Source organism: Mesocricetus auratus, unplaced genomic scaffold (genome assembly GCF_017639785.1).
Source record: "Mesocricetus auratus isolate SY011 unplaced genomic scaffold, BCM_Maur_2.0 Super-Scaffold_4256, whole genome shotgun sequence".
NCBI lineage: Eukaryota > Metazoa > Chordata > Mammalia > Rodentia > Cricetidae > Mesocricetus > Mesocricetus auratus.
Window position 1 is genome coordinate 3,688,794 of NW_024429182.1, and position 12,991 is coordinate 3,701,784.

The 12,991-nt window shown below is 48.1% G+C and overlaps 1 long non-coding RNA gene across 3 annotated transcripts; it reads left to right on the plus strand.

The window, feature by feature from the left end:
- The first annotated feature begins 4,619 nt into the window (after window positions 1-4,619).
- On the plus strand, window positions 4,620-12,495 carry LOC121139148. Of its 3 annotated transcripts, none has more exons than XR_005876000.1 (4): window positions 4,620-4,680; window positions 8,083-8,279; window positions 8,413-8,577; window positions 11,362-12,495. It is a non-coding gene; the product is annotated as an uncharacterized LOC121139148 (long non-coding RNA). The 3 variants fall into 3 exon arrangements; XR_005876004.1 differs by lacking the exon at window positions 4,620-4,680 and having other exon boundaries at window positions 8,019-8,279; window positions 11,362-12,054; window positions 12,196-12,495; XR_005876002.1 differs by lacking the exon at window positions 4,620-4,680 and having other exon boundaries at window positions 8,019-8,279; window positions 11,362-11,690; window positions 11,857-12,495.
- Window positions 12,496-12,991: the final 496 nt, after the last annotated feature.

Sequence of the window (12,991 nt, forward strand, 5' to 3'; positions counted from 1 at the left end):
AACCACGGAAGAGAATTATGGAGAAATGGATCCATGACAATGCAGGGAAGATGGTTTGAACAGTGCTCAGAGACAAAAAGGAGCCACTAAAGAACAAACGCACACAGACACACATATACACACTACACACACACATGCATATACAGATACATATACACCCTACACACACATACATGTACACACATGCATATACATACATACACACACCACATACATACACACACATGCATATATACACACATACACACACATGCATACACACACACACACACACACACACACGCATGTGTGCTCGCAAAAATATTGAACAAATGATAGCCAGGTCCCACAAATCCTGATAACATGACATCCTACTTATTAAAAACATCAGTCTTCTTGGAAGACTCTAGGCACAGTCATTTTGAAAATGTACACAAGTAAATTAAAACCAGCTTATGATTCTTCTCATTGTAAGTCACTCACCCAGATAGCTCTGCAAAACTAATGCAAATATTTAAATTAAAAGAAAAGAGTCAACCTGAACATTGCTGATTTTAAGCAAGATTCCCAAGTTTTCCATTTTTAATTGGAATGAAATCTGAAAGCCTTTTGACATATGAGGAAAACGTGTTTTCCTAGGAAGATTAGTTTCAGAATGAAGAGAGTAAATATTAAGCCTGCAGCTAAAAGGCATATGTGAACATTTCATGTACTTTCTCTGACTCATTGGTAGAAGTCACTTTGGGACTTTGGTGTTTATCACTGGTCACAGGCCTTTCCAACATGGAAATAGCAGGCTATAATGCCTGGAGATCTGGACCAAGAGTCACAGCCCCAGAGTTTACAACCGAACAGACCATGTCTCCTTCTTGCTCAGTGCCTTCGTTTACAAAACAAACAATATTGAACATTTCTGGAAGGCTCAAAATCCAAATGAGCGGAAGCATTGGAGTTATCTAAATAGCTGGAAAGCCCTATTTAACTGGTTGGCTTCTGTCCATTCCTTAGAGTAAGGGCCATGAATCTGGTTGGGCCACGTGATACAGGAGAACAAGAAAGCAAGCTAGATAACTCCTCTAGACCTGCCGTTGTCACTCATGCTGCAGAAGCTCACAGCCTGGTGCTTTGCGTTCAGGTGAGGTAAGGGAGTGCTGGAGCACACAGAGGGGCCGGTGTTGTTGGGGTGTCACCACCCTAGTGCTACCATTACACCTTTGGACTCCAGCTAAGGACTGGTTCTTTCATTTAGGGCATTTGCTCTGTTTCAGACAGTTTGAAGGGTCAAGCGTTTACTTTGTATCGATCGTGAACATCATAGCATAGGCTACCTATTCCTGAGAGTAGTTTTGGTATGGAACGCAAGAAAATATAGAAATGGCCCGGCTAGCTCGTTCAGTATAGCATACGCTGAATCTCAGGGTCCTGTCCCACGTTGGGCACCAAAATGTAGGTGAATCTATAAGACCGAGAGCCTGTTTGAATGGGTAACAAGGATTTATAAGAAAACACTCACCAAGGTAGACAGCCCCCCATGGTCTTCCATTCTGCCACGGGAGTGAATGGAACCAGCAGTGAGATCTCTGACTACAGAGTGAGAAAGGGAGAGAGACAGAGACAGACACAGAGAGAGACAGAGACAGACAGAGAGACTGCCCCCTCTTTCCTTTAAAGGGGTCATTACCCCAAACCTATTGGCAGAATGAATTCCCACAACAGATTCACTTCCATCACTCCCCCCCATACACAACCTCCACCCTTTCTGCAAACACACAGCATGCATGTCACTCAGTCATGCTTTGTTTCCAAACAGTGATGGGGGACAACTCTGAGAAACCACCAACAGTCATTCCTGACTTTTGTGTTCACAGCATAAACAAAGTATTCAGAAAGGAGACTGGCGGTTTGAATGTAATTGCCCCCCCCCATAATCTCACAGGGAGTGACACTCTTAGGAGGTGTGGCTTTGTTGGAGTGGGTGTGGCCTTGTTGGAGGAAGTGTGTCACTGCTGGGGTGGGCTTTGAGGTTTCCTATGCTCAGGTTACTGCCCAGCGTCTCAGTCAACTTCCTGTTGCCTGCAAGATGTAGGACTCCCAGCTGCTACTCTAGCACTGCGCCTGTCATGCTCCCCATCATGATGATAATGGACTGAAACTCTGGACTCTAAGCTACCCAATTAAATGTTTTCTTGATCTGAGCTGCTGTGGTCATGGTGTCTCGTCACGGCAATAGAAACCCTAACAAAGACAGAGACCAAAACATAGAATGAGCACAAGGAGTTAACTAACGTTTGAGTTTTAGGCAGAGTGGCAACTGAACAGGAGATTTTTTTTTATGTCTACCTTGAGGCAATTATACCAGGAGGCTACTTGCTTCCCCTGAGTGGAGACTGAACCTAGCAACAATCCTGGCATCTCTAATTATATAATGAATGATACTAAGAGGAGAATTAAAATGAAAGGTTTAGTACTTACTAGGAAACATCCCCCCCAAACTCCAGGCTTGAAGATGTCATCACCAACAGCCCCATTTTTAACGGCTAGGAGGGTTGCTTATGGAAGTGTCATTCATTAAGATTAACCACCCCCCTCCCCGTGTCTCCTCTGCATAAATAACAACATCCTAACTGACAGATTCTTGGCTCAACCAATCGTCTTTTAAACATGCAGGCTAGTCAAAAAGAAATATTTATTAGAGAAAAATTGGAGAGGGTGAAACTGGAAATGATCACTCAAAATAAGGGGAAAAAAATCCAGCCTCATTAAGAGAGAAAAAAAATATGGGCATTCAGAGCTAGCCAGACACGAAAAATATGTATGAATAAACAGTAAAGCAGTAATCTCGTGCTGGCACGGTGGCCTTTGAGGGGGTAATGGCTCGAATGGAATCACCAGGGAATCTGGGGCCAACTTCCCATGTTTCCCAGAAGACTTGCAGATACCAAGGAGCCCGGTAGACTGTTTTACCAGGTGGACACGTTTCCTTTGGTTTACATGGTCAGCATTTCCCCCAAAGCCTCAGGACATCCTAGAGCTCATCATTTGTGTTCTAATTATTTTTATACAAAGGTATCATCATTCACACAAATGCCCAGCCTCAATTCTCCTACTCTATCTGTAGCAATTATTCTATGATGTTACTAAAATTAATTGCAAGTTTAAAAAAAAACTCATAATTTTCTTTGATTTAAAATGTTCTGCCTTTGTATTTTTCAACTCTCCTCTGTCCCTTTATTATTAAAAACATAAATAAAACATCCAGCTATTCCCCTCTTTGAAATTTATTATTTTATGTTTATCAGCTTTCTATATTTTTCCTCTCAAAAAAAAAAAAGTCCTAGCAGGTTACCTCTGAAATTCTTGCTACACTAACTAGTTACTTTATCTCACCTCGCTTAAATTATTCCTTTTCCAGCTGTGTCTGTTTGTTTGGCAATGGCGGCAAGAGGAGCAATGAGGGGAATCTGTAACACAGAGCCTGGTGTCTGCTTAGCATCCAGTGCGGCTGTAGGGAAAAGAGGCACTGAGGGAAAGCTTCCTTGTTTTGTTGTTGTTGCTCAAGATTGGCCTTTGCTAGAAGTAAAACAAAGATGAGTAGTGAATAAAAGAATGTCAGGTGACTGATAAGCATCTCTTCTGGGACTATCAGGGAACTGTCATGGAGATGTCTGTGGCAGGAATTTAGGACCTATCTATTATGGCCAGGATTGTCAGGACTCTACAGGGGTAACTCGTGGCCCGAATCTAGGCTTTAGTTCTGGGATTACCGTGGTCCTGGAAAACCGGCACCGTTTAACAAAAATGGAGGAACTTTTCAAAACGGGCATGGTATTAGCTAGCACTCCTGGCTTTTGTTTTATACAGGATGGAGAAGGGGACACAGTGATTCTTTTCAGCTGGATGAGGTTGGCATCCTCACTCTGGTGTCTTGGGTAGTCTGTGGTGTCAGAAGTTTTGGAAGAGGTCGCTGCTCTTGTGTGATTGGGGATCCTTCTCCAACAGCCTCCAAGACACTATGCATCTATCTAGCAACCCAACATCAGTTTTGGGGAAAGGGGGCTCTGTGAAGGTGGGAGGCATTCCCCAATGCCCTCCAAGCTGATCATATTTACCTAGCTGCCCGGCATTCTTCCCTGACCAGCTGAGGCCCTAAAATCATTCAGGGAATGTAGTAAAAATCAATCCGACTGCTTCCGGCTGACGCTGGGGAGCACAGAGGGCCTTATGGTCTATAACCTAGCTGACCTTCAAGAGAGCCATCTGTGGGACACACCCAGACAGGCAGATTGTCCTAGTTGTAAACAAGAACAGATACACGTGAGACAGCAGTTGAGTACACAGAGTCCAGGGATTAATGTTAATGCCACTGAGGTTGTAGCAGATTTGACCCATTCTCTCTGAGAATTCAGAGATTCATTTTTAGTGCTGTTTACCTACAAGGTGGTGGCATTTTCTATGGTCTTGATCTGATTCTGTAGACTTTATGAAACAAACGGAATTACCAAGACTATACGAACAGTGTTCTGTGCTGGGAGTCTCTGCTCAAGCCTCACCCCCCCCCCCCCACTCCAAACTCCACCCAGTGGGGCTGGGTATCTGGCACCACTCCTCCTGTTCCCAGACCCCACCCCTCCAAGGGTCAGCTCCTCCCCCTGGAGCTAAGTACAGCAAATGGTGACACTTCCCAAGGAGCAGAGAGGAAAGGTGAGGATCCCTGTAAGGTAGACTGGACCGGAGGCTTTCCGTGGAGCCCAGAGACGGACCCAGAACACCTAGCAGAAGCAGACGAAAGGGTGGAGCCAAGGAGTCTCACAGCAGTGGCGGACAGGATGGGGGTGGGGTGGGCTGGGGGGGCATTCCGTTGTGGCGAGTGGCAAAGCAGGCATGGAGCGAGATCCAGTCTCCAGTCTCTCTCCCGCGGTGGCCACAGATGGGCTGGGGAAACTCTCCCAATAATAGATCCGGCATGAGAAATCACTGCTTCAGCAATCACAGGATTAGACAGTGGCAGTCTGGAAACCATCGATCACGGATCTAGTATCATCTCTTAAGTCTCATATATGAGATACACTGACCGCATTGCACAGCAGTAGAGACACCAGAAAGCATAGTGTTAACGTGTAGTACAAGACAGACGGCCAAGGTGGGAAGCCTTGGGCAGACAGGCCTGAGTGGTGCTCGCTGATAGGGGACTGGATGTCTATATGAGCTTCAGTTTACCTTCTGGAAATGGCTGAACTCAGAGGCCAGCACAGGGAACAATGAACAGGGAGAAGAAGTCAAAAGTTTACGTGGTAAGAGAAGGGAAGCTTAGCAATGCCCAGGAAGGGCTTTAATTAAACTTAATGTGTTCACTCAAGCCCAGATATTTTTTTTTGAGACAGGGTTTCTCTGTATGGCCCTGGCTGTCTTGGCACTCACTCTGTAGACCAGGCTGTCCTGGAACTCGCAGAGATCTTCCTGCCTCTGCCTCCCGAGTGCTAGGATTAAAGGCGTGCACCACCAATGCCCTGCTCCAGATTTTTTTTTTTTTAAGACAGGGTTTCTCTGTGTGGCCCTGGCTGTTTTGGCACTCACTCTGTAGACCAGGCTGTCCTGGAACTCACAGAGATCTGCCTGCCTCTGCCTCCCAAGTGCTGGGGTTAAAGGGGTGCCAGCACTGCTTTTGGTCAGGGTGTTTCATCACAGCAGCAGGGGGGAGGGAAGCTGGAGGGGCAGCCTCTCAGGAGAAGGGAAACGGTGCTCCCCCATTCCTCTTCCAACAAGTGTGCTCAGGCTCCCTCACGGTTGCTTTAAATCTCATTTTCCTCGGAGTGACTGTGTCTAGAAAGCCCCGTGTGCTGGCCCAGCTTGCCAGTGTGCCCCACAACGAGCACACGCAGGTGATTTCCTATTCTCCGTTAGCCTATCTCTATAGATCTACCCCACACCCAGGCTACCTCAAGGGGAAGCGCTGGGGCAGATGGGCTGTGCTCCTGGGCTCTGGGCTTTAATGCCATCAGCCTACACAAACCCAATCGGGAGGCGCTCGATAAGCGTTTGTTAGCATGTCCATCATCCCTGTTAGAGACACAATGGGGCACACATAAAAGGGGAAGGCTGGCCAGTCCTTTGTCCCTTTATTACACGGACTCTATTCCCAACGGTCCAACGTGAACCGCGCCGGGAGAGAGAGAACAGAGGCACAGGTGAGTCAGCCGCAGGCGGAGTCGAGGTAAGTATGCGCTCGCTCCCCTGCTGCCCGGTCCGTAAAGTGTTCCTAGCTGCTTGCAGACACGAGCATCAAGTCTAGAAAAGAGGCTGCGGGTGTCACAAAGCGCATGCGCCCCCATGTACTGGGCACTGACACGGGGTTCCCGCGGGGCACCGCGGTTCCTGCCAGCTGCTCTCAAGTTGTTTCTCATGCACACTCCCAAGACTGGGGTGTTGCTTCCGGCAGGCGCTATCTGTAGACTTCATTCTACCCAGTCAGAACGCATCAAGATCTTGACCATCGTGTCTAGCTTGGCTCGGGAAATATCCGGGACATTTTCACACGAGACAATTTTATGTTGCTTGATAGTCACGCTGTTTGTTTTTAACCCTCAAGATAACCACAAAGGTTTTATTTTTTAGTGATTTATGATTAGTGTGCGTCCATCTGCCACGAGCACTCATACACCTGTTTGTTTCTCTAGTCACCTAAAGACTCAGTGCAATCTGTTTGGTGAGTTTCAGGTCAATGAGAGACCCTGTTCCAAAATACAAGGTGGATATGACCTGAGGAGCCGGGCCTGAGGTTGATCTCTGGACTTTGCACGTATACACACACACACACACACACACACACACACACACACACACGTGCATATATACATATATTCACAGAGACAGAGTGACCTGCTATATAAAACCCCAAATAAGGAATAAAGAGTGGTTTGCGATTAAAAAGAATATTTCAGGCAACTGACTTTTATGCAAGTGGGTACTTAGTCACTCCAAGGCCTTTTCAAATGCATACTTTTTGTAGTTCTGCCTTCTGATAGCATAGGTAAAGACACCAATGAAAAGATGTCTAGCAAAGGGACCAGAGCAATGGCTCGGTGGTTAAGAGCACTTGCTGCTCTTCTAGAGGCCTTGGGTTTGGTTCCCAGCACCCAAGGTGGGTGGTTCACAACTACATGTAACTCTAGCTCCAAGGGATATGACACCCTCTTCCGGTCTCTCTCTGGACATGTGCACACAGACACACACACACACACACACACACACACACACACACACAGAGAGAGAGAGAGAGAGAGAGAGAGAGAGTTTTTTAAAGCTTATGTAAATAAGCCCTTTAAATTCAAGTCAAGTTCACAGTTTTGCTAGCCTTGAACCCTGGTCCTCCTACCCCAGCTTTGCCTCAGCTTTGAGTGTTGGCCTCCAGGGCCCAGCATTGGGCTTGGCTTGCTTATCTCACAAAGAGGACTTAGCACAGTGTTACCAGACAACCCTGCAGTAATGAACACGAGGCGTATTTTGCGAACGGTATTTATGCCCAGCTAAGTGATGACTTCAGCATCAAAGATCCCTTCATCTTTGTCAACACAGCCCCATCTAACTTTCCTAAATTGACAAGAACCGTTAGTTATGCTAAACGCCTAGGTCGCTGGAACTTTTTTACAAAGGCTCTGTGAAAATCCCCAGATGCAACTTCCCCTCCAAAAACAGCCTGTTCCTAGCCTTGGGGGGTGGGGCGGTCATTTTGGTTTATTTTGTTTGTTTTACTGCAGAAACAAATTGCTCTTGGCAATCAGGGTTGATATTCTTTTAAAGTAATTCTTCTTTTCCCCCATGAAGGGAAAACTATTTTAACTGACATTTATCACCAGACGGAATAGGAATCATTTTCGGTTTTGAAATTTTGGAAGAAACATGCCCCATCTGTTTCAGTAACCCAACTGGCTGATTACATAGCCAGGAATGACTGCCACAGAAGGAATGACCACGGCGGCGGTGGCGGGGTTGGGGGGTAGGGGAGCGGGATCCTCTTATTGCTTTATCTTACATCACTAACTGATTAATGAGCAATTATGGAAAACTTGAAACTAACTTATGCCATGTGTTTGTGCCACAAATTAGATGCCCAAAGAAATCACAACTCACTCTTGGTCTGTCATTTGTGACTCCTTAAAATGAGAGATGGAGGACCTGACAAGATGATTCCTACTCACAACCCTCCCCAAGCCTGCGGCCCTGAATGTGGATGCCAGGACCCATGTGTGGAAAGAGAACATAGCTCCCGTGCATTGTCCTCTGACCTCCATGAGCACGCTGTGGTAACACACGCTCTGCATAACTTAACAAATGCAGAGAGAGAGAGAGAGAGAGAGAGAGAGAGAGAGAGAGAGAGAGAGAGAGAGAGAGAGAGACATCTTACGTCGCTTTGATCAGCTTTACTCTGCTTTTTAGGGAGAGGTTACCGGACAGTGGGTGTCTCCGCTAACAAGGAAGAGGTGAAACGCTGACTGTTCACGGCAGGACCCCAGCTCGCTATGGCTAACGTGGCAGGCAGACCCAAGTGCACCAGGGAAAGACCGATCCTCAGCTTCAACAGTTGCATGTTTGAGAAACAAAGTGAGTTCTTGTGCCTCTGATTCCTCATCTGCGGTAGCTGGTAGGTCTCAAACCTAGGACAACTGGCTGAGGTGCCTATTTAAGGTAACAGAGCGGATCGGGCTAACAGGTTCTCCCTCGGTTCCTACCTGTTACAGGGTCCTCCCGGCTAGCGTATCCCATCCCCTACCCTGCACTCTGCAGCCCAGGGGCCGGACTGCCCTTCCCTTGACTGCCCTCCCCTACAATAACCCGAGCATTTCTGACCCATCCGACGAGAGGGACAGCCAATGTAAGACCGAGGACACCTAGGAGAAAACGGGGGACAAGGGGTACAAAGAAACGGACGGCAAGACGGTATTCTGATCAAGCCGACCACCTTTATTCATCCCAAAGGGGTTTATATAGGGGCCATAGGTGGCAAGTGAGGAGGGGAAGAGGCTGGTGGGGTAAAGGTCAGTGGGAGGGGTTAGGCCATCCTGCGTAGCCTGGTAACCTAACTGCAGGTTTCAATTCTATCTTTCACAATCTCAGCCTCTATTGCTCAAGCCTATCGCCCAAGTGACTTGGTAATTTTCACTAGGCTTAATCTTCTTAATCTTTAACTGACGGATAAGCCACGAGCCTGTTTCTCGGAACTTGCTTCCTGTCTCAAGAAGCGGTATTTCTGCAGTGTGGCCTGGAGTCATGTCCTCTCTAGGAGGAGGGCGTTGATAATGCTAGGGCTGGATTGTGGCGGAGGTCCCTGACATACTTTAGTTACCAGCGCTCTCTGTGTACCTTTGGGCCTCCCGGAGGCTGCACCTGGTTCCGTTCTTTTCCCTCCCCCTTTTCCTTCTCTCTCTGTCACCTACTGCTCTCCTCACATGGTACAGCTTATTAGGAATAACGGGGCATGGGTTGGGGCCACATGGTGCAGGTCCCTGATCCCACACTGGTCACGGTCCCAGGGCAGGTGATGGATAGTGGGCCGATGGGGAAACAGAGACCTGTAGACGGAACTCATATTGAAAGTCTTATTGAGGGGGAGGTCAGAAAAGAGGTAAAGAGACACAGAGACAGAGAGAGGACAGAAGAGAAGAGGGGGACAAGAAAAGTCCTGACTGCCCCAGGGGAAGAGCGGGAAAGAGAGCCTAAGTGGCAGGGTCTTTTAAAGGGGTCCTTTGCACCTGCGTGCAGACAATGCAACCATGGAACCCTGGGCTGACCAGGGTACTGCCTGAGTGCATCCTGCCAGGTGACAGGGGCGGGCCAGCATAGTGCCTGAGTCCTCACACAGCTCAGTCTGGTCATGTCCACTCTGGATTCTCCGGCGTCTCTGCCTCTAGCTATGCAACCCCACATATCTACAACAAACTTTCTTCTTCACTGCACCCAGGAGTAGTCATCTTTCCTTTCCTTTCCTTCTTATTTCTTTTTTTTCCATTCAGTAACATTCATGGGGCTATTATGAATTTAACTATTGTGGCCATTTAATAAAAAATGCCCCCCATAGACTCAGGGAGTAACACTGTTAGGAGGTGTGGCCTTGTTCCAGTAGGTGTGGCCTTGTTCCAGTAGGTGTGTGATGGGGGAAGTCCTGTATATATGTCAATAAAGCACTGTTGGCCAATAGGGAAGCAAGATAGGTGGGACTTGGGTAGGAGTCAAGATGTAACCGCCATAGGGGTAAGACGCCCGGGCCCTTTTCTCTGGTAAGAGAAATACTTAGATTGGCAATTATGGGATAAATACTTAAGTCAGAGATAGCCAGTAAGAAACAAGCAAGGCCAACAGCTTCATAATTAATACAGCGTCTTGTGTGTTATTTGGGGACAATAACGCGGCAGAGCCCAGGCGGCTGGTAGGGAAAAACCAAAGCAGCTGGACAGGAAAAGGCTTCTCTCTACAGGTGTGGCCTTATTCCAGTAGGTGTGGCCTTACTGGAGGAAGTGTGTCGCTGTGAAGGTGGACTCTGAGGTTTCAAGTGCTCAGGACAGACCCAGGGTCTCTATCGACTGCCTGCCTACCCAGACGTAGAACTCTCAGCTACTCTACAGCATCATGCCTGTCTGTGTGCTGTGCTTCCCGCCACAACAATAATGCACTAAACCTCTGAACTATAAGCCGTGCCCCAATTAAATGTTTTTCATTTTTTTTTGTTTTTTTTCTCAAGACAAGGTTTCTCTGTATCGCTTTGGAGGCTGTCCTGGAACTCACTATGTAGACCAGGCTGGCCTCGAACTCACGGAGATCCGCTTGCCTCTGCCTCTGCCTCCCGAGTGCTGGGACTAACTCTTTATAAGAGTCGCCATGGTCACAGTGTCTTGTCACAGCTACAGAAACCATAACTGAAACAAATATCTAACACATGTAGTGTTCAATGAATGGTTTTAATACTGACAGCACTGATGGGGAGCGATCTTCTGTGTATGCGATTGTCTTATTGGTTGATGAATAAAGCACGGTTGGCCAATAGGGAAGCAAGACAGGTGGGACTAGGAGAGGTGGAGAAAAGGGATGCACAGTCAGTCACCCCGCAGGAAGCGAGAGGAGTAAGAGGTCTGGACCCTTTCTCCGGTAAGAGAAAACCACGTGGAAATACTCAGATTAGCAGTTATGGGTTAATAATCAAGTCAGACCTACCCAACAAGAAGCCATAGCAAACGGCCAACAGCTTCATAATTAATATAGCGTCCTGCATGTTCATTTGGGACTGCTGGGGCTCTGGGACCAGGCTGGCAGGAAAAATGCTCGTTATGCAGCACCAGGACAGTCACTGTGGATACTATCACTAAACACCTTTGGGTTTTCTGCCTTCCCCAGGTCTCCAGGAAAAGCACATTCTCTCTGTCAGGGTTGCTCCTGTGCTCCTGTCATCAGTCTGGCTCTCAATTCCGGCTGCACAGGAGACACTTCCAGAAAACTTAGGGGGATGCAGAAGATGTAACATCTAGGATTTACCAGGGTGAGGTTTTAATGTGGTCCATCTTGGATGAGGAACAGAAATCAAATCATTTTTGCTACGGTTCCTCATTTCCCAGGAGTCTCTTGGGTTCAGCTGGATGGGAGGACCTTTCCATTGTCCAGGGAGCACTGAGTCTTAGGACTCCTTCCAGCGGCAGTGCTCCCTCTTGAGACAGTCTGAAGATGAGGTAGGATGGGCAGCTTGCTTGGTGACTTCTGCCCTGTGCCCCAGTATCCGACCGCACATACCACTTCACCCTCTGGCACCCTTGTCTAAGACGCATTAAGACCCCCCGCCCGCCCCCGCCTCTTCCAATGTCCAGTAAATCCCAACAAAGATCCCCGTTTCCGCAGTGAAATCTTCTGACTTCAGAGAGAGATCAAATACAGTTATCACGATGAATGGCTGCAGCTCAAGGGACTCCATGTTAAACAGCCGGCACGTCCCTTTGAAGGAATAAGAGCTTCCTAACTAAGTTGCCGTTCTTGCTTTATGTTCACTTCAAACGCTCCCTTTACACTTGACTAAAAAGAGGGAAGGGAGGAGAGGAGGTAAGGACGACGACACCCACATCCAAAGGGTCGGAGGGACGGGACATTCAAAAGAGCAGGAGAAAAGCCTCCCGGTTTGACGCTGCCTGAAAACTGAAATTCCGGTGACCTGACCTTTTCATTTCTGCATTCACCCCACAGGTTCAGTATTGGAAAATCTCAAACACCGCCAGAACGCACACACACACACAAAAGAAGCTAAAAAGTGACTCACAAACCCAGCGCCTTCTTGTTTATTTTCAGCATCTAAACCGAAGGACGGAGCTTGGCCCTCTCCCTTTTCTCCAAAGGCGACTCATGCAAAAATGGCCTCATAGTCGTTACCATATCCACATCTTAGCCTGGCGTTTTAGCTTCTGTGCTAAGGGCCTCATGCCAATTCTGCCACTCAATTCCTTCCATAAGTCTCTGCTACGGTGTCCCCCGAGAGGCCAGGGCGCTGACCCCCCCCCCGCTTAGCGCCATTGGGGGTGGGGCCTGTACCTGGAGGAGCCCCCTCAGAGGTCTGCAGGTCATTGTCACGTGCTTCAGAGAGGGTGGGGACCCTCCCTTGTCCCCTTCTATCTCTTTGCTCCCTCACCCCGGGGAAGATGTTCCTATCGCCTCCTGCTGCTACCGCATAGCTCTGCCTCGTGGGCGTGGGAGCCGGCACGCCAGTTGACCAAAGACTGGCAGTCCTAAGACTGTGCGTGATGTGTGACCTTTGGTCTTCACGTTTCAGCTACAGTAAGCATTTTTCCATGGTGACAGGAAGCTGGCAGAATCGGCTTTGCTCCCCTTTCGGGGGCGAAGGGATGAAGCCTCGCAGGAGCTCTCCATTCATTCATTCATTCACTCGACAAACATCGGCATTCCTGGTTTGTGACGGTCTCCACGCCTAGGCAAGAGGGATGTGGGACTGGGTCAGCTGGATGTGGGGGAGCACAGATCATGTCCC